The following is a 21,127-nucleotide window of genomic DNA, read 5'->3' as shown; positions in this document are numbered from 1 at the left end:
CAGCTCTGCCTGTTTCAGCTTTGCAACTGGGTGCTCTTTCCCACAAAGATGTGGTCTCAGAAGTGCCATCTTCACTGTTCAATCACTCAGGTAAAGGAAACAGTTAGAACATGGCTCTCATACATCCTCCTTCCTAGCAGGCACTTGGCTTTATCTTGCATTATAACTGAGGCTAAATCTTTTTGAAAAACTATGTGTCAGCACTGAATTATTTATAGTCATGTCAAACATTCCAGAGTATATATGGGTAAAATCCAGCATAAAGTATCCTGGTATGCCACTGATGACAAAGATGTTTTTGCCAGTCAGAGAGCTAACAAAGATGTGATGGAGACACAGATGCCAACTGGGGTGTGGGGAGAGTGGTATTGTAACAAAGGCAGACAACATGTCCTATTTGATGATCACCTGAATAATCACATACATAATTATAGATGTTTTGGTTTTATCAGCAGGAGATAAAAGCCTAGAATTAGGTTTGTGAATTTGACTGGAGGAGGTTGCATTCTGTTCCCAGGCCATGTTTGCTCTCTTCCCCAAAACAAAGTGTATCTTAAATCAAATGCTAGAGATGCTACGCTGCAGCTGAAATGTGACCCATTAGAAATGCCTGAGGAGCCACACTTAAAAACTCCAGGAATGTTAAATCATTTCTCCCAACTCAAACTGGGAAGAGAGGAGGTAATAATATTGGTGCATCAGTAATGAATCCAGATCTTGCTTTGTAGCCAGTGATTTTCTTGGTACACTATCTGTCCCTTTTTAAAGGGCTAACATGGGCCTTATGCATGTGCCTATAAAGTATACACTAATACATCATTATCCTGCTTGTCCTTTACTCCTTTTCTATTTAAAAACATTCCAGCACTTGGAGTGCTCATGCTTGCATTCATAAAGAGCTTGGTTTTAGTGTCTGCTTTCTTCTGTTCTCAAAATAGTTAACTTTTAATCTGTTTTCTGTCTGATGGGTATTGACCAGCCCACTGTATCGCCCTCCACGAGGGGAAACTGTGATTGATTGATGGATCATGTCTTCAGTTAGAGAAGGTCTCTTGACCATCTCAACACAGGCATGTAAGAATTCTTCCTTCTCCATTTGCTGTTGAATTCTCAGTGCATTGCCCACATGAATGGGCTGGACAGCTGTCAAAGTGGTTAAATCTCAGCCAAACCTGAAGGGTTCAAGTGGAGTCTCTGAGGGCAAAGAATGGTAGCCTTTCACCCATTTGGGTGTTCTCAGTCTTATCACAGCAATATATGCTTGCCTGGTCACTCCCATTCAAAAAACAGTTGGTGAAAAAACAGATTCTTTGGTTGCTCTACATTTAAGGAAAAACAGACTACAGAAATGCACATTTTTCCTTCCACCCTTCATCTCAGGAAGCAGGGAGAACAAACATTTGAGCAAACCCAGCTATAACTGTGTAATATTTTACATGTCTGTTTAATACACAACTAGAGCAGTGAGGAAAAGCTCTTTGATCTGGGTGTTCATCTGGATTCCAATAACCCTGCATCTCCTTGGGAATAATGGATTGCTGACTAGTCACCACTGGGGAGTTCAGGCACTTTCTGTTGGTTTGTGCTCCAAAGGCTGCTCAGCTTCTCCATTGTACTGCAGTGCTTGCAGATTCGATTGTGATTGCTTGATGGCTTGAGTTCATGGGTATAAATTTATTTCCTGGTGGTGCTCAGACAAAGGTAAAAACTTCCCAACCATAAAAGAACCATTGGCATTCTCAGTGGCCTGGGAGTTCAAGACAGACCACTGAATGGAAAACTGGGAGTGGGTTGAGTTACTGCTATTGGGTCTTCATCAGAGCTGTGTGACTCCTCACAATGGAGGGAGGCTTTGTTTTTCCCTTGCTAAAGGGTAACAGTGATACTGATAGTGTGGGTATGGATTATTTTGCATTGAAAACGCTCTCCCTCTGTGGTGTACTAGCTGGGAGTATACAAGAGAATACACATCAAACTCCTAGCAGTGCTGACCCTGGGATAATTTTAATTTTACTTGCAAAAACATGTATTAAAAAACCTACAGCTTAGTCTATTTAGGTAGCTGAGAAAAGAACTCCTTCAGTGGTATGAAAGGCATCTCCATTCCTGAAATATTTTTGTCCTGGCTCTAGCAATATATATATATATATATGCTGGAAAACTCCTTTCAGTGTAGACATACCCAAGATTAACTGTGTGTCCAACTCACTAAAGAAGGTCACCTAGGTACCTAAGTCTCTTAAGACACACTTGAAATCACAATCTAAAGCCTATTGTTTTCTCTTTTGAAATGATGGTTTAACACATTTCTCTTTGTTGCCCTCCAGCCCCCTGAGGTCTCTTTGAACAATCCAGCATCACAGAATCATAAAACCATTAAGGCTGTTGAAGACCTCTTCCAAGATCAAGTCCAACTTTCTACCCAACACCTTCATGACCACTAGACCATGTCCCAAAGTGCCATATCATGTTCCCTCAATCCCAAGTCCAGCCTACCTGTTGGTCACCCTGCCTTCAGTGCTGCCCCTCAGACACAAGAGTCATAGAATCATTCAGTTAGGAAAAGACCTTCAAGATCTTTGAGTTCAACCATTAATCCTACTCTACCAAGTCCACCACTAAGCCATATGCCCAAGCACCACATCTACACAGCTTTTAAACACACCCAGAGACGGTGGCTCTACCACTTCCCTGGGCAGCCTGTTCCAATGCCTGATAATCATTTATGTTAATTTTTTTGCTAATGTCCATCCTAAACCTCCCTTGGTGCAGCTTGAGGACATTCCCTCTTCTTCTTTCACTAGTTCCTTGACAGAAGAGACCAAAACCCCTCTCATGACAACCTTCCTTCAAAGAGCTGTAGAGAGAAAACCCAGGCAGCAGAGCTGGGAGGGGAGCGGGGGGGTGCAGAATCCCAGGCAGGGTTGGAAAGGGGAAGGGTAGGACTAGGTTTTCAACAACAGGCAGCATAGCCCATGTTTGTTTGGAGCAGGCTGCCCAGGGAGGTGATAGAGCCACCATCTCTGGAGCACTCTCACTGGAGGTGCTCAAGAAACATGCGGACATGGCACTCTGGGACATGGTTTAATGGCCATGGTAGTCTTAGGATGTTGGTTGGACTTGATGCTCTTAAGAGGCCTTTTCCAACCAAAAGAATTCTGTGATTCTATGACTCTGTGTTTTTTAACTGGTGAATAGAGGGACAGTTCCTTTTAGTGAGTAGACCTGCCCCTGTGATGCAAATGAAGTAGGAGATTTGCAGTGTTATACCAGTGGGTGTAGTTTGCACTTGTCCTAAGCCTGTTTCTCTCTTTCTTTTCTGCCTCTGGAGCTGATGCATTTAACTCTCAAAGAGGAGGCAGCTGGTTGTTAGCTTCAGCTTCTCTTGATGTGCATTTTTTTTTTAAAGTGAGCTTGCATATTATTTTAGCTTAATTAGATCTTTCTGCAGATAAAATCCTTGGAAGGGGTCCACCCTCCTCCCCCCATTCTGCTAGGGTTTCTGCTTGGTTTCTTTCACATGTCCCTTCCCCAGTGAATACATCCGAATGTTACGTGGCATTCATTAAGGATCTCCGTTGCATATTCGTCTTTGCAAAGCTTGCCAGTGTGTACAGGCAACCATGAGTGACTGACAGAACACGAAGAAGAACAATGGAGAAACCTTAATGAGGCTTGGCAAAGCAATACAATCAGTGGAAAGCACGCAGACAGGAAGAACTTCACACAAGGACTCCAGGAAGATCTGCGCTTAGTGACTTTTACTTCCTTAATCAATGTCAGGAAACGGTTCAGCCCTGCTGCAGCTGGTGATAAGTAGCTCCCCCAAAGCCCACCAATAGATGAAATAGCCACATACCTTGGGGTAGAACAGGCTGTTCTGGAACAGGCAGTGGTTATTCAGGGAAGTCTTCAGAAGCTGTGATTCTTCCCAGAAATGGCGTGGAACCGAGAGATTTTGGTGTTGGGCTTGCAGCTGTTCCAGGACAAGGTGCTTGTGATGCTGGTGCAAAGAGTTCCCTTCAAGCTGAGGGCCTGGCCAGCTGACCCAAGGCAGGGCAGAAAAGACTAACCCTGGATTTACCCCAACTCACACAGGAGGTCTTCCATAGGCAGGGTGAGCTTTGGTTGTAGTCAACCGCTCTGCATGTCAGGGCGGGAATTCATCCCAGGTTCTGTCTGTCAGGCACCTTCCATAAATCCCTCCTGTCTCGTGCTGTGGTGGTCTCTGGTACCACCAAATCTAAGCACCTCACAGCTTCCCTCACATCTTTGCATCCCCCTCACATTCCCAAGGGGTTAAAAACTGCTGCAAGCCCTGCTTTACAGAAGAGAAATGGAGGCACAGAGATGTCATCTCTTCAGTTTCCTAAGTAATGATGAGAAATTCTGGGCCAGAACCAGGAATTAAACCTGGGGTTTCTGTTAGCATTCCTTGGGGAGTTACCTCAGGGGTTTCCTGCCCACAGGTACAGAACTATGGCCAGTAGCACGTAGTAAGGGGGCACAGTGGTTCAGGAAAAACACTGAGGAATCACAGTGACCTGGGATCTGCTCCACCTGGGAGCCATAGCGTAACGCAGCAGCATTAGACACTCCTTTCCCTCTGTGTCCCCCACCCAGAGGGACATTTCTGCAGGCAGGTCTCGATGCCAAGGTGTCACATTCTCTGCTAACCATGTTACTGCATGTTTTTGCCTGTCCTGTGTGTGCAAGTCCAATCCATGTCACAGCTCAGAGGACAAATTCCTTGGTAAAACAGAATTGGACCTTACATAGGCCAGCAGTAATACCTACTGTGGCAGCAGGGGTCCCAGGCTGCTCACAGCAGTGAAGAAGGCTGCCCAAGTGAGGTGTGCAGTCTAAGCTTCAGGGGAGGATGATATGCTGACCTAGAAGAGCTTGCTGCATACATTTAGCCAACTGCATAACTTTTACTTCTTGCATATTTTACCACCTCCTCCCTGGCCTGCACTTGCCTCCTGAGTTGAGAAGCACAACAAATCAGGTGTTTGAGCACTGGCAAAGCACTTGGGAGACCTGGAACCAATGTTTTTTCCTGCTGCCATACTTTGTGTCTGATCTGGGCAAACCCCTTAGGGCATTTCTGCACCAGTTGCACTAAGTGACTGAGGAGCTCTACCTTCATGTAGGCAACATCTGGATGAATTAATCCTGGAAAAACATGTCATGACCATCTTCCTATCAACTTAAAACTTCCCCTGGTACAGCTTGAGACTGTGTCCTCTTGTTCTGGTGCTGGTTGCCTGAGAGAAGAGACCAACTCTTTCCTGGCTACAACCACCCTTCAGTTAGTTGTAGAGGGCAATGAGGTCACCCCTGAGCCTCCTCTTCTCCAGACTAAACAACCCCAGCTCCCTCAGCCTCTCCTCACAGGGCTGTGCTCAAGGCCTCTCCCCAGCCTTGTTGCCCTTCTCTGGACACGTTCAAGTGTTTTGATGTCCTTCTTAAACTGAGGGGCCCAGAACTGGACACAGGACTCAAGGTGCAGCCTAACCAGTGCAGTGTACAGGGGCACAATGACTTCCCTGCTCCTGCTGGCCACACTATTCCTAATGCAGGCCAGGATGCCATTGGCCTCCTTGGCCACCTGGGCACACTGCTGGCTCATGTTTAGGCAGCTGTTGATCAGCACCCCCAGGTCCTTCTCTGTTTGGGAGCTCTCCAGCCACTCTGACCCCAGCCTGTAGCTCTGCATGGGGTTGCCGTGGCCAAAGTGCAGCACTCGGCACTTGGACTTGTTGAATGCCATCCCATTGGACTCTGCCCATCTGTCCAGTTGGTTGAGGTCCCTCTGCAGAGCCTTTCTACCCTCTAACTGACCAACATCTGCTCCTAACCTGGTGTCATCTGCAAACTTGCTGATGAGTGGTGCTTCAGGATATAGTTTAGTGCTCACGGTAGCTGGGTTACAGTTAGACTTGATGATCTTAGAGGTGTTTTCCAACCTTAATGATTCTATGATGATGGCTTACGAAGCAGTTGGTGAGCCACTGTGGTTAACAGCCCTCATCATTTAAGGTAAATTAGCACCAATTTAGAAAGTTTTGAATGAAAAAAAATATCATATTGGATCACTGGATCACTCTCTACTGTCTGTCTAGTCTGGCATCCTCTCTTCATTGGCTGCTGGTAGCAGAAAACTATGAGAAAGGCAAGCATGCAGTGGCAATTCTATGGCTTGCAAGGCTGTGGCTTCCTAAAAGCTTCCTAAGATCTTGCTGCTTAATAGCACTTAATAGAGCTGTAGCCTCAATTTTGTCCAATTATTTTCTGAAATTTATTTTTGGCATCCCCAGCACTGTTGGCAGCAAGCTCTAGAACTTAACTATGCATTTGATGAAATGTTTCCTTCTGAGAGTTTTTAATCTCTCACCTCATAGCTTCATTTCATGCTGCTGCCGCTGTATCATCCTGCCATGTGGCCAAACTGCGTGGAAGTCCTTCTTCACTCACCAAGCAACTTCTCAAGCTGGTGTCTGATCTCCAGCTGCCTGCCTGCACAACTGTTGTGGTGATATCTCTGTGTTAGTGGGAGGGGTTTTTTAACTTGACCAACTACATACCAATATAACCCCAATTTTAAATCCCACTGCAATAGCCTGAACAGAATCACAGAATCATAGAACACCTCCTACTGGACCAGGTTGCTCAAGGCTCCATCCAACCTGGCTTTGAACATGTCCAAGCTTGGAGTCTCCACAATTTCTCTGGGCAACCTGTTCCAGCACCTCACTGCCCTCATGGGGAAGAATGAGGGAGGTGATTCTCCCCCTCTGCTCAGCTCTGATGAGACCCCACCTGGAGTACTGTGTCCAGTTCTGGAGCCCCTATTACAAGAGGGATGCGGAGGTGCTGGAAGGTGTCCAGAGAAGGGCCACAAGGATGATCAGAGGGCTGGAGCACCTCTCCTATGAGGACAGACTGAAGGAGTTGGGGCTGTTCAGTCTGGAGAAGAGAAGGCTCTGAGGTGACCTAATTGTGGCCTTCCAGTATCTGAAGGGGGCCTACAGGAAGGCTGGGGAGGGACTGCTCAGGATCTCAGGTAGTGATAGGACTAGGGGGAATGGAATGAAGCTGGAGGTGGGGAGATTCAGGCTGGATGTGAGGAGGAGGTTCTTCACCATGAGAGTGGTGAAACCCTGGAATGGGTAGCTCACCCCTCCACTGTCCTGACTGATACATAGGCCAGTGAGAGTCTTCAGTGATCCAGGCTCTGGTGCTGAACTAGCCTAATGAGGTGCAAAGCTGTTCCTCACATCACTTGAAACAAAAAGCACAAATATCCCTTCCTGTGCTAAGGGGTCTCACAGAATATCTTTCATTGGAAGAGACTTTCAAGATCATCTAGCCCAACCTTTGACCCAGCACTGCAAGGTTACCACTAAACCAAGTCCCTAAGCACCAGATCCATGTGCTGTTTAAACACCTCCAGGGATGATGACTTCACTACCACCATGGGCAGACCATTCCAATTTTTGATAACCTTTTCAGGGAAGAAATATTTCCTAATGTTCAGCCTAAATCTTTCCTCATGCAGCTTGAATCCATTTCCTCTAGTCCTGTCACTTGCCATCAGGTAGAAGAAGGGAGGTACAACCTCCGCCTCAGGCAGTTGTAGAGAGCAGTGAGGTCTCCCCTCAGCCTCCTCTTCTCCAGACTGAACAACCCCAGCTCCTTCAGATGCTCCTTGTAGGCCATGTGCTCCAGACCCTTCACCAGCCTCATTGCCCTTCTCTGGACACACTCCAGCACCTCAATGTCCTTCTTATAGTGAGAGGCACAGAACTGAACATAATATCTGAGGTGTGGCCTCACCAGTGCCAAGTACAGAGGGATGATCACCTCCCTGTTCCTGCTGAGCAAAGTGTTTCTAATGCAAGCCAGGATGCCATTGGCTTTCTTGGCCACCTGGGCACACTGCTGATTCATATTTAGTCAACTATCAACCAATACCCCCAGGTCCCTCTCTGAGTCACAGCTTTCCAACCACACATTCCCAAGTCTGTAGCTTAGCATGGGGTTGTTGTGACCCAGGTGTTGTGACCTGGCACTTGGCCTTGTTGAATTTCCCCACCCAACAGCGGTGCTGATGACACGATGTTCACTGCAGCACTGTGCCCGTGATTTGCATAAAATGCCAAGTCCCCAGAACCATATCTGGCAGTCTGATAAAAGACTTCTCAGGAACCCCTGAGTTTCTGTTAAAAGCAGTGAGAGAGACTGAGAGTTCTGCTCATTTGTAATTCAAGCCATTTATTCAGGAGTCTAAATATAGAGTTGGACTTTTGTTTTATGATATATTGGCCTTTGTCTTGGGCTGTAAACATAGCAAGTTAGCAAGTGGAATAAAGTTTCAGTTACTTTCTGAATGTTACAGCAGCAGGGAATGAAGCAGAATTACCAAAGGGTCAAAGGCATAGATTAGAAACATCATTAAGAAACAGTAGAAATTACTGATAAGTTCTAGTGTCTTTGTTTCATTACTTCCCTGTCTCAGTCAGGTCTGCAATAGCACTGATTCACTTTTAATTGAACAACAGCCTCATTGTCAAACCTGCCACTCTCAGTGCCAGTATAGAAAATATCGTTTAAAACACCACCCCCACTTTCTAACATGGCACAGACAAAGAATTACAGCTCATCTGCCACAGGATATACACTAGCAAGGTGGCTTCACCTTCTTTGTTGTCTCCTTCATACATGGGAACCTGTATGCTGATTCTTCGTGGGCCTCATGTCTGTGCCTCAGTTGCAACCAACATCCACTGGGCCAACGGCCTGTAGCTGCAGACCAGGGTGAGGCAGGGGATGCTTTGTGGAGATGTGTAAGGGTGACCTTCATGTCAAGTTCCCCAAGCCCTGCCCACATTCTGGGTTGTGCACAGGCATGCCTCCCACTTCCCTGAAAACAGCACAACATGAAGCATGTTCTGCTTCCTCTGGTCATGGGCTGTTGCATGCTGCATCATATGAGCAACTGTACACATCTGATTTCTCTCATAATAAAGGTTAGGTGGCTCAGAGCATTTGGCCCACATTTCACTGTTTTGCTCATGAAGCTGAGCTGGATAAGAGTGTGAAAAAACAGAGCTGGTGTTGACATAGTTATGTCAGGGAGAAAAAACGTCTGGATAACTAATTTCCTTTTGAAGGATGTGTTCCTTTGGTGCTCTTAGCAGTGGCTTCCACTGCTCTACCAGCAAACCTGATCTTGAGCAGATGATGCAGTGCACAGATGATAGGGTATACTGCCCACCTTGGCTGTGACTCAAGCTGTATGCTGCTGGCAGCTACTCAATCTAGGTAGCAGCCTGAGGGCCTTGGTGCAGCTCTCAGGAGCGGTATGCATCTATCCCCAAGTCTAGGCTTGAGGAGAATGTGTGAGAGGCTTCTGACCTGCCTCCAATTTAGGATGCTGCAGCCATGTGTTCCAGAGTGCGTTCAGCTGAGCTGATTTCAGCTCCAACAGACAGGGCATGGTGCAGTGGGAGAGACAGCGGTTTGGAGGAGTGTGGATGGCCCTTTAGTTCAGATGACAGATGCAAACAAGTAAGCAGGATGCCCCATGCTATGTTATCATCACTATCTCTGCTTTAGTGATCTAAATTGACTTAACCAAGGCTAACAGTGACAGGTCAGCACAAATAGAACCTTCACTGGAAGTTGGCTATTTACATTGAATCATCCTCTGTGAGCCCCAGTGTCTGACCTGAACAGCCCATTTCACTACCTGGGTAAGGTTTTGTCTGCCTCTGTCATTTTTTTGCCGTTTCAAACTCCTTGTGCAGTCAAGACTAGTAGAAGGAGGCTGGAAGCTTCTCTGAAGCAGGGGTGCCTTCCATCCTGCTCTCAGTTTTAACCTTTAGTCATTTTAGTTTCAGCTCAAATTGCTGAAAGCTCTTTCCTCCCAGTCTGTGCACTAAAGATGATGAAAAGCTAATGAGAAAAGCTAGAACTCATTTGCTCAGAAAGAATAATTCCAACTCTCTCCTGTGGCAGATGAAAAAATTAGGCAAATGCAATGCATTTGCCATAGACTTAGCTGACTCTGCTATGTTTTATTCAGCTTCATGTAATGGTACTGTAATAAATGTCTGGGCATAAGTCCCTGACAGGTTAATAATGGCTCCAACTTTGTTTCTGCACAGTGTGCAGTGTAGTTTTCCAGACAGGGGACTGACAGCCTGAGGAAAGGTCTGGACCCAAAAGATGCTGGCAACAGAGAAGGTGGGATGAGTATCTGTGAATGTTGCAAGAGATCATGTCAACAGGGCTCTGTTTTAGAATAACTGTACCCAGCTCTGCTGTGGACCTCATGAGTTTTGTTCAGATGGATCTGTGAGTCCAGGTGCCAAACACTCTATAACTAACATTTGAGTGCTGGTTGTTACCCCTAGTTCTCTAGTAAACATCTGTGCAGCATCACCAAGGTCAAGTCACTTCTCCCATCTCCATTTCTGCCTCAAGAAATCTTAAGGAATTATGTTTTTTGCCCTTAGTATCATGTAAAGAGACAGCCCTGGAAAACTTCTTTTACAGATATATGTGTTCTGAATGGTACTGATGATCTCAGAATGCTGAGAGTGCAAAGTGGTACCTCCAGTCTGTAAGACTAAAATATTTGTGAGTGAATTCTCCATTTTAATGTTTTGATCATTTTTGTTTATTATTCCAATGTCTCTCTGCACTGCCCACCCTCATGCTGCCATTTGGGTAAGGGAAAAGAGAAGGCTAAACTAACAGCTCATGTAACTGCTTTGAAACTGCCCACCATGTTCTCCTTTTGGCTCCTGTAGAGTACCAGGGGTTGGGACTACCCTGTGAAGACTGTAGGCTTTGGTGTTCCCACTCCAGCTGCTTTGGTGTTCCCACTCCAGCTGCTTTGGTGTTCCCATTCCAGCTGCTTTGGTGTTCCCACTCCAGCTGCTTTGGTGTTCCCATTCCAGCTGCTTTGGTGTTCCCACTCCAGCTGCTTTGGTGTTCCCATTCCAGCTGCTTTGATGTTCCCATTCCAGCTGCTTTACTGACATAGTGAGGAAGACAAATCTTCAAGAACCTAGATATAGCATTGACAATTAGAGAGAGGTATTTGAAGTTAGGAGAAATTTGCATTTGTGCTGCTGTAATCATTCCAGACCCCTAGAAAGGGGTGAGACCTTCCTTCCTTCCTTCCTTCCTTCCTTCCTTCCTTCCTTCCTTCCTTCCTTCCTTCCTTCCTTCCTTCCTTCCTTCCTTCCTTCCTTCCTTCCTTCCTTCCTTCCTTCCTTCCTTCCCTTCCTTCCTTCCCTTCCTTCCTTCCCTTCCTTCCTTCCCTTCCTTCCTTCCCTTCCTTCCTTCCCTTCCTTCCTTCCCTTCCTTCCTTCCCTTCCTTCCTTCCCTTCCTTCCTTCCCTTCCTTCCTTCCCTTCCTTCCTTCCCTTCCTTCCTTCCCTTCCTTCCTTCCCTTCCTTCCTTCCCTTCCTTCCTTCCCTTCCTTCCTTCCCTTCCTTCCTTCCCTTCCTTCCTTCCCTTCCTTCCTTCCTTCCCTTCCTTCCTTCCTTCCCTTCCTTCCTTCCTTCCCTTCCTTCCTTCCTTCCCTTCCTTCCTTCCTTCCCATCCTTCCTTCCTTCCTTCCCTTCCTTCCTTCCTTCCCTTCCTTCCTTCCTTCCCTTCCTTCCTTCCTTCCCTTTCTTTCCCCCTTTTTTTTAATTAAAGCTGCCATGCAGCAAAGCTGCACAGAAAGCAATGGCTACCTCTTTGCACAGAAAGGCATGTCTGACAGAAGGGAAAAGATGAAAAAGTGGTTTACTCAAAGGAAAATTGGTTTCAATGGAAAACACACATCTAACGAAATGCCTGGGAAAATCTGACTGCAGCAAGTACCTGGCTTTATGCTTCAGTCAAAGATAAGCTATCAGGCTGACTGAAGAAGTAATGGAATGAAATTATACTGTCTGTGTTATGCTGTCAGGGCAGAATAAATGATCCCCAGGCTCTGCAGTCTTGAAGGAGTGTGGCATTTTCATGATTTTTCTACACAGCGTTGCTTGCAGCCAGACAAGGCACCTGCTGGCTCACTCTTCCTGCCTTGCTTCTGCTGTTCAGATCTATTACAAAGCCTGATGTGATAGGGGTAGGAAAAGAGTGCAGTAGGGCTATATCTGCAGAAAACATTTCCAGCACTTACAGAAGGCTAGTGGAGAGAAGAGCTGCTGCCCTGAATGCTTGTGTATGTCTGGGCTCCCCTGCTTCTGGCACTCTAAACAAGTCATAGAATCACAGAGTTGCTTCAGTTGAAAAAGACCATTAAGATCATGCAGTTTAACTAATACCTCACTCTACCAAGCCTGGTGCTAAACCATGTCACTCAGCACCACATCTCCGTGTCTTTTAAACAGCTCCAGGAAGGGGGATTCAATGGCCTCCCTGAGAAGACTGTTACAGTGTTTCAGAACCCTTTGAGTAAGGAAGTTTCTTCTAATAGATAACCTAAACCTCCCCTGGTGCAACTTGAGGCCATTCCCTCTCCTCCTATCACTTGTTACTAGGGAGAAGAGACTGACACCCACCTCATTACAAACTCCTTTGAGGTCCTTATAGAATGTGTAACACACTGAGAAATAAATCCTTTAAGAAGTTCCAAATCACTCAAATATTCAATAGGAATCTGAGCCAACACTGTCAAACCTCTCTCTCTTGAGTGGATCCTTTATAAAGGAAAGCTGAGCAAAAAAGTCATCTGGGTGAATTCAAAGCATGAATTTCAAATAGGTGAATCAACTGCATTAAAGTGGACACCTTTAGTAAGAATTAAGGTGGGCTAAGTTAGATGTTCCTCAGTTTGCTTTGGAGGTGAAGAATACTGTAGAGAAGTCAAAATGCCTATGTGAGGCTTTAATGTGATTGAATTAAGTTTTAAAAGGTTTTGTTAGTTTGCAAAGTTCATTCAAACTAGGTTCCCAGAGCTTCTCCATGCAGGCAAACCCACAGTTTCTCCCAGTGATGAAATGGGGACTTTCCTACTTTAGAATTTGATGCTGCCCATGAACTCAGTTCATTAACACCTAGAAAGCCCTTTGCTCTGTGGGAGGCATGAAGCAAGACTTTTGTGGCTCTCTCTCATGAGTGCAGCAGCCACTGGCTTTGGGTAAGCTGCGTGTGGCTCTCTGAGGCTCCCAGCTGCACCTCACTCCCAGATGCCTGCCAGCTAGCAAGGACAGTGATGTCACCTGCGTGAAGCCAAATCTGGTTCTGCCACCAGCTTCCCATGTACCAGAAATGGGGCCATACCAATGTCTATGCTTTTGCTCTTGTGTGCTTTCAAGCCAGGAGGGATCTCCAGGCCTTTTGTGAGCATGTGATGTGGATGACTTTCCCGTGCCACTTTATTATGGGACCTCAACTGCAGCAGATTCTTGGAAACCTGATCCCTGAGATAAACATGGAAGAACTGAAACAGCAGTATCTGTCCAGTGCCTCAGACTTTAAGTTCAGAGGCAGGTCAGAGCCTCCCTGACCTGGAACAAAGCTGTCAGTATAAAGATAGCTGCTTTCAGTTGTATGTACCCAGTGGGCCTAGATGGAGGCCAAAGTTACATTAAACAGCCACCCTGCTTTCAAAGTCACATGAGACCTACTGACATGCATTTTCTAAGAGACTGATGACATTTAAAGCTCTTTGAGTAAACTATTTGCTTTCCATTTATAACAGGATAATCATCCCACTGCTTGTCACAGGGATAAAGCACAATGATCACCATCCCAATGACCAAATGTTTGCCATCTCAAAAATGTTCTCCTGGAATAAAACACACGTCTTCATTGTTAAATTCTGTCTCATTGCTAATGCTGGGGCAGATTAGCTTACAAAGGTATCAGGTTTAAGAATGCACCCATCTTACTAACCACACAGCCTTTTTCCAGATGGCATTCAGAATACAGTATAGACCAGGGGCTTTGCTGCCCATTATTCAATTAATTAGCATGTATAAATTAAGTATGTGTCTAGCAGAGTGTGTCTTTCCATGTGGCAAGCCTCTTCTCACAGTGCAGCCAGGAAGGACTGTGGGTCACCACAGGTGACATGCAGGCTACCTCAGTCAGTCATATCAACTGAAAAACGAGAGGCACTTGCCATGTGCTAGGAGGCTGCGTCCAAAGCAGCAGCTCACAGTTGAAGTCAAACACATAGCTTGGTACCTCACTCCCCAGATAAACTACCATGTGTCCACTGAACCCTGTGGTCACCTTGTTACTGTATGCCCCATAGGATGGATGATTTGTGGCTTACTCAGCAAGACCAAGCACAGTTTTAAACCCTCTTTCTGACCACAATTAAACATACCAGTGCAAAGCCCAGTGCGTGGCTATGAGACCCACCCTCACCTGTGCCCAGTCCCTGGCCCCTAAAGCTTGCACAGGTGAGATTGCAGAGGCTGCAGTCACGCCGAGGAGCTGCAGGGTGAGGTGCAATGTGCCGGATACAAACTGCTTCTCCAAAGTGAGGCACAGATTAGGTTTGGGACTACACCCAGTTTACTTAGTTGTCAGCGTACTCCCTGGTTTGGGAAATCCCACAGGCTGCTGAAACCCAGGGGATCACATTGGCCACTCTGTACCTGCTGTTCTTAGGCTCTTGTTTCAAATGTTTGCTGCTGCACACAGTGGGAGAAGACATGCTGGATTGAATGGACCTTTGGAGCATTCCAGGTGTAGTCAGCCTTATGTTCTCGCAGTCAACAAAAGTAGCTTGTAATAAACTATGGCCATTTTGGTGTAGAGGGTTGTTTGTGAAGTGCCTAGTACATCAGGCAAGAGAAGCTAGTATTTGATTACCAGTTGTGACTGCTTTTTCAGAAGTAAATATGGGTGGAGAGAAAAGGGAATGTCTGTTCAGTTCCCAGTCCTGGTTGCCTGGGGGATACTTTGAACATGCAGAAGAATAGATTTGCATGTTGGTATTTTGGGAATGTTTCCCATGGGGGAAAAAAAAAAGGCTACTCAAACCCCTTGCTACCTTGAAGGTCTTGCCATGATTGTATCCTCCAAGGGTTTGTGCTATTCAGCTGATAAATAGGGCTTAAATAACAGGAAAACAAAGGTATCACCTTATGTAAATAACAGCAGCATCACCACATGCTTCCTCTACCTGCCCCATTGTTAGGCCAGACATGATGGAGTGGTTTGCCTATGGTGTTCACTTCCCTTTGCCTGTAACTTGTGGTGTCTTATTCAGCCAGAATTGAGTTTCTGAAATGTGCTTAATGTATCTGTGGACACCAGTGGCACAAGTGCCCATCATGGCTTGTGCAGAACAGATCTGCCTTGACATGGGTCTGGTATATAGCTGTCCATGTCAAATGTATCCAGGCTGCCTGAGCAGAAGGGCTGAACTGTGGAAAGTCAAAGCAGATTTTTCAAGGTATGCAAGCATCTAAAAATACAAATTGAGGCCTATCCAGGTTTTCAAATCACCCACACAGGTCAGGTCCTTAACTCCTGGTGATGATAATAAGACAGTCTTCAGTGGGTTTTTTAATTTCTATTAGATGTGAGTCTGCCTCCTTTGGCCTGAATGCAAATGCCTCTCAGTCTGTGAGATGTGCTGTGGTCTGCACAGGACAGACTGAAAGAGAAAAGAGAATCTCAGACTCCAGCATGGTTTACCACAGCACTTAATTTGTCAGGGGAAAGAAGACAGATGGTTCCCATCATGGCTGCATGGTGTCTTTTGTCACCATAACTGGATGTTGAAGACTGGTGAGAGATTATCCAGTCAAAATGTGTTTGGCTTTCACATGTCTTCTGTTCCTCTGTTGCAGGTGAAGGTGCAGCGACAGTCTTTTCAGGATGTTACAGGGGAAGCTGATGACACAAAGCAAAGCAAAGACCGCCAAGAAGTCACAGTGGACAGCAGGCTTCCCAGTTTGCAGAGTCATCTACCTTCAGTAAGTAACAGCTTTTAATGTGGACAGTGTTGGAATAACCTTTAAAATTACCACAGACATCTGTGAGTTGGTTTACCTCTCATGAGCAGAGGAAGAAAGGCCTCTGATAAGCACTGTAAATCATGTAGTATCCCACTGTGGCCCTGACCAAACAATGAGAAAATATTTAGGAGCAAGCTGAACCCTAATTTACCATTCCCATTTCCAGCTCCTGTGTGGTGCTGCTAACTCTTGCTCCTGATGGCTAAAGATAGAAACGTTTCTCCACTCTGATTTTGTTTTTCCTTTAACTCTATTAAAGCAGGTCTCAAAATAGTTTGGGAGTTTATTTAGTTGTCATACTTCAACTTGGTTCCATGCTGGATATCCCAGGGGATGGCAGAGCTCTAACTGGGGCAAGTGAGCAGGCTGGTGCCCAAATCTGCCATAAGAAACTCCTTAGGAGTCATGGTTAGGACGAGTGAAGAGTAAAGCCCTGTGACCTTGCTGCCAAGACCAATGACAGCCTGGTTTAATGGCACACAGGGATGCTATATCCAGTAGAAGCTAAACGAGGACCATTTTGTTTGGACCAGCAGGGGTAAAGCCAAATCAGTCCCCCAGACTTGCAGCTGCTGGCTGCATTAGTAGCCCACATAGCTGCCTGAGCTCAGTGGCTGTATACTAGGGAGGTGGCTGCTGCTCCAGCAAAAGCTTGGGGTGCCTACTGTCACAAAGTGTGTGATGGTCTTGCCACCTTCATAGCTAGTTCCTGGGTAATGCTTCTCCCCTCTGTGGTGGTCACTTCCAGAAGTGCAAAGCAAAACAGGGCAGATTTTGTGCATTTTTCATATGATTTTCAGTGAGGAGATGAGAGCAATTTTTCTTGCATCAGCCAAACCCAGACATTTTGGCAATAGGGTTTGAATTCTTCTGCCTTCACAAGCTGCCTTTGCCTCCATCAGAACAGTGTCAGTAGTGGGCAGGTTTCACCACTGGTGGCTGTGCTTAGCCAGAGGGATTCCATGCTGTCCACCAGAAGTATTTATCCCAGTTATCAACACAGGGCACACAGGACATTGTCTCTATTGCATCCTCCTTTCCCTTCTCCCTCTGTCAGCCAGCCCACCCTAGAAACCATCCCTTGTCCTACACCTAGTCTCCAGTTCATCATTAAGTGAACCTTTTCTCAGTCACTGAGCATACAGGCCTTCCCCTGCCAAGAGTAGTCCAAAACTTGTATCAATTGGTCATTGTTGCAGGAAAGAATGACTCAGCTCACATAGGTTAAACCAAATCAGGAATGAAATGGTTTATTGATTTATAAAGGAGATGTAATTAACTGACAACCTGTGAACTATACATTCAAGACCTATGTCAGCAATACAACAGCTCAGCCAAAGTGTAAGACACTTAACACTAATAAACTCCTGCAAGTTTCTAAACACTTCAGTAACTAGTCCCCAGAAGTTCTCATCCCACACATGCAGGCACTCACCCCTCTCTCACTGGCAGTAGGGGGTAATTTCAGGGAGCATTGTTCCCCATCACCCACATCCTGCTCCCACTAGGGTTGTGGCTGCTCCAGCTCTAGGGGTGCTCATGCTACTTCCTACAAACAGTTCATGTACCCACTGGTGGGAAGGTACCTAGCAGGTTTCAGCCCCAAAGTGTGAGTCCATGGGTGCTGCACCCCACGGGGTCAGGCCACATGCTAGGTGCTGGCTGCTGATGGTGTCTCATGGATGGGGAAGCTGCTGCATCTGGTCTGGGCAGAGGTTGTGATGTGCCAGACTGGGTTTTGACTGCTGCTCTGTTCCCAGTCCAAGGCTACTCCCTGCTCTGATACAAATTTGTATGCTTCTTTTACACAGCTTTTCACACCAACTCATTCTTTCTTCCAAAATTATCATTCGTCATTCCCTGGCCACCATTTCATCCAGCTGATGGCTGACATCCTCTTTGGTATCACCAGTCAAGGTCTAATGGCTTTTTCCCTCTTCAGCAAGATCAGTCTGGGGCAAATGCCCTCTCAGATACTTCTGGGTTTTGCATCCACACATGCTGTTTACTCTCACTTGTCTATCTTAACAGCTGTTGTTTTCCACATCATTTTGCCAAGGGTAAGCTGTGTGGGCACCCCCACAAGTTACATTACACCACTATCAAACTGATATTAGAGAAATGAATACTGGCCCCATGGCTGGATTTGAGCAGAGGTTATTTCTATATATATTTACTTCCTGAGTGCTTCCCAGATCATGAATTTTTGAACATGGTTACCTCAGCTTGCATAGCTGCATGCAATTAACCTGTTCAAATGCACTCGTTGTGCTCGGAGGACCAACCACCTATGTCATAGATCACTGATCCCCAGTGAGCCCACATCTGTTGGGGGAATAAGCAAGAGAAGGAGGAAGGCTTGAAATCTCTTTTTGTCCTACTCTGTTCTGGGAGAGTGCAGACCTTCCCTGAGCCAGAGTAATATGCAGCAGCCCCTGAGCAGGCTTTGTTTTTTTCTTGATCCTCCCAGACAGAAAATCTGAGGATAGTCCTAAGGCAGTGTTCCACAGGACCAGGAAGCTGGAGTGGGAACCACGTGCTAGCACTCACCTCACTAGGACACTAAGGCCAGTTCTTGAGGGTCATTATTCTGCCCTTCAAGGCCCCTTGCAGCTCCCAGGGCAGTGTAAAACACTCATATGCCACTGGGCCTCTTGCTCAGTCTGCAGAGCTATGGCAGCTTGTTTTGTTCCTCTCTCTCTCACCTGTTGTATGTGATGCAGGCTTGGTGCCAAGCTCTTGAGCAGCTGCCCTTTCCCTGTTCCTGGGCATGCCAGCCTGAGGAGGCCCAGCCCCATTTGTTTGCAGTGGCAGCCCATGAATAGTAACTACTAGAGGCCATTTTGCATACTCTGTCACCTTATCATTAGCACTCGCTCCTGCACACTGCAGGAGTCCCTCCTTCCCAGTGTGTCTCTCTTCTTCCTCTGCAGCATCACCCACAGCCACCTTCAGAGATGTTTCTAGATCATGCCACCCAAAGCTCCTGCTGCACATTTCCCCCCACAAATGGCACCAATGGGCAGAAAAGTCAGCAAGCTGGACAAATCCTCACTTTACTTCACTCTGCATTGGGCCATTCTGTTTCAGTCCTACATCAAAAGTAATTGTCCATGTTCCTTACCCTGGCCTTGCCCTAGGTGCTTTCTCCCAGTCCTGCAAGGCAGGAGGCCCAAAGGGAGCAGAGATGTCACTGGTATCTACGCTCAGACCCACTGCAGAAAATCAGAGTGCTTGCTCTTCACATGCTAACTCCTCAAGGCAGTGAAATAAACATGTAACAAATTCTACATTGCTGGTTGTTCCTAGGAGCTGGTGCATAGCTTCCCCCAGCCCCATCTTTCCTCCCGCAGCTAATCTCCTGGACATGGATTGCTTTGCACATTTTGTTCTTGGGAGTTTCAAACATTGCCTCAGGCCCTTATCACCTTAAAAAATCAGATTGTATGTAGTGGTGGCCCTAGGGGCGGCCTGATTGATATCTGAGAAGCCAAACAAACAGTAAATTTAAATCAAATTTGGCACCTCTTCTGCTGGTTCTGAGAGGTTAACTCACCAACCTCAAGTAAAGTCCCAAGCAGGCACGGGGCTGAAGCTTTGGGTGTGTAGAAGAGCTTGCAGAAATGGTGTCCAAGCCTCATGAAGGGCCTTTTGCCTGTTCCAAATCCTGCATGCCTCAGCCTGTGTAGCCACAGAGATTTGGTATTGCTGGCCACTGCCAACCCAACAGGACTTCTCTGTGTCTATACAGAAATGCAGGCACTTGCAGGAAGAGGAGAATCTCACAGTGATCCTTACACAAACACTGATGAAGTCAGGAGCTCCTGCAGCTCAGCTTCTACCAGCATCACTAGACCTTGTAGCAACTGCAAGAGTGGACTCAGAGGAAGACCACGTTTCTGGGCAGCCATTTTATTCAGCTATTCTCTAGCTGCTTTCTCCAAACTAATTTTCCATGGTCTTAGGAAATAATGCTGTGGGGGAGTGTGCTCCCATTCAAATCTTCCCTGATTTGAGTACCACCATGAAGCTGCCTGAATATCCCACGCCCATGGATAATGTCAGACACAGCACCCAAGGGCAGGCTGTCTGATGAGTACACTTCATGCTTGGGTGACACCACCAGACACTCAGATATAATTCCCAAATGGCTGTCCTTTGTAGGGTGGCATACATGGGCCACAGGTTGTAGCCAGGGCATGAGAGAGTTGGTTCAGTTCCTCAGCAGCCAGTGCAGACCTGCTGACCCAGCAGCTGAAACTGCCTAGACTACAGCAGCAACTACACTGAAGTCTGGGAGTTAAAAATGGGTGGTTTTCCCTTCAGCAGTGCTTGTCCATTTATTGGCTTGATTGTAATCACAGCTGCCTTAACTTGTAACTGATACTGTCCTCCCTGCAGTGTAGATGTTCACCTGGGTATTAGATACTGCTGTCTGTGTTTGCTTTTCTTATCACCCACCATCAGCAGGTCCCTTTAAAAGACCAGCTCTGACCAGACATCAAGGAGAAAAGAGAGATGCTGTTTATACTCTTTCCTATAGCTGACCAGCTCTTTCCCATCAAATAAATGCCACTGAAAGCTGATCCTCCTAATGTAGGATGAAAATTTGTGTGGCACACTTGGCTCTTTGGTCATGCCGACCACGTTGTGGAGCCTTGGGCAAGTTGGGCACTCCTAATTAAACACACACAGCCTCCCGTTCCAACACACAAGCCTGGATGGCTTTGAGAAATCTGGTCGTATGCCTGCGCTAAGGAGGCCACGCTGCCACGAACGGTGGCATGACCTTGAGGGTGTCTGGTCTGTGTGGACCCATTGTAGCTCCAGCAGGCTATAGCCCCAAAATATAGGTCTCTCAGCTGGCTGTTTCAGGCCCTAGTTTTGAGTGTTAGCTGTCCCCACTGGTGTGGGGAGTGTGGGAGCCCATTAGGCAGCTGGCTCCCCCACCGCGGGGATGCCACCTGCCCTGCAGCGGGGCTCCAGTCACTCTCACGGAGCTGACCCCTCCAAAGCAAGCCCCAACCCCATCGTGCCGCGCCGGGCCGGGCCCCGCCGTTTGCTGTCTGCTGCCGGCAGCCGGGTACCGGCCGATCCGGGGCTGTGAGCGGCACAGGTTCTCCTGGCACCGCCCTG

At 46.8% G+C, this 21,127-nt stretch overlaps 1 long non-coding RNA gene across 1 annotated transcript in view; it reads left to right on the top strand.

Moving 5' to 3' along the window:
- Positions 1-19,191, top strand: part of LOC137452312 (uncharacterized) — a 152,409-nt gene extending 133,218 nt beyond the window's left edge. The window contains exons 3-4 of the long non-coding RNA XR_010990036.1: positions 15,824-15,949; positions 18,925-19,191. This is a non-coding gene — a long non-coding RNA (uncharacterized lncRNA). The remainder of the gene's footprint in view (positions 1-15,823; positions 15,950-18,924) is intronic.
- The last annotated feature ends 1,936 nt before the right edge of the window (positions 19,192-21,127 follow it).

Source organism: Melanerpes formicivorus, unplaced genomic scaffold (genome assembly GCF_026170545.1).
Source record: "Melanerpes formicivorus ecotype bairdi unplaced genomic scaffold, bMelFor1.0.p_v2 SCAF_51, whole genome shotgun sequence".
NCBI classification, from domain to species: domain Eukaryota; kingdom Metazoa; phylum Chordata; class Aves; order Piciformes; family Picidae; genus Melanerpes; species Melanerpes formicivorus.
Note: the sequence above shows the minus strand (reverse complement) of the source record. Positions and strands in the feature narration are given on the sequence as shown.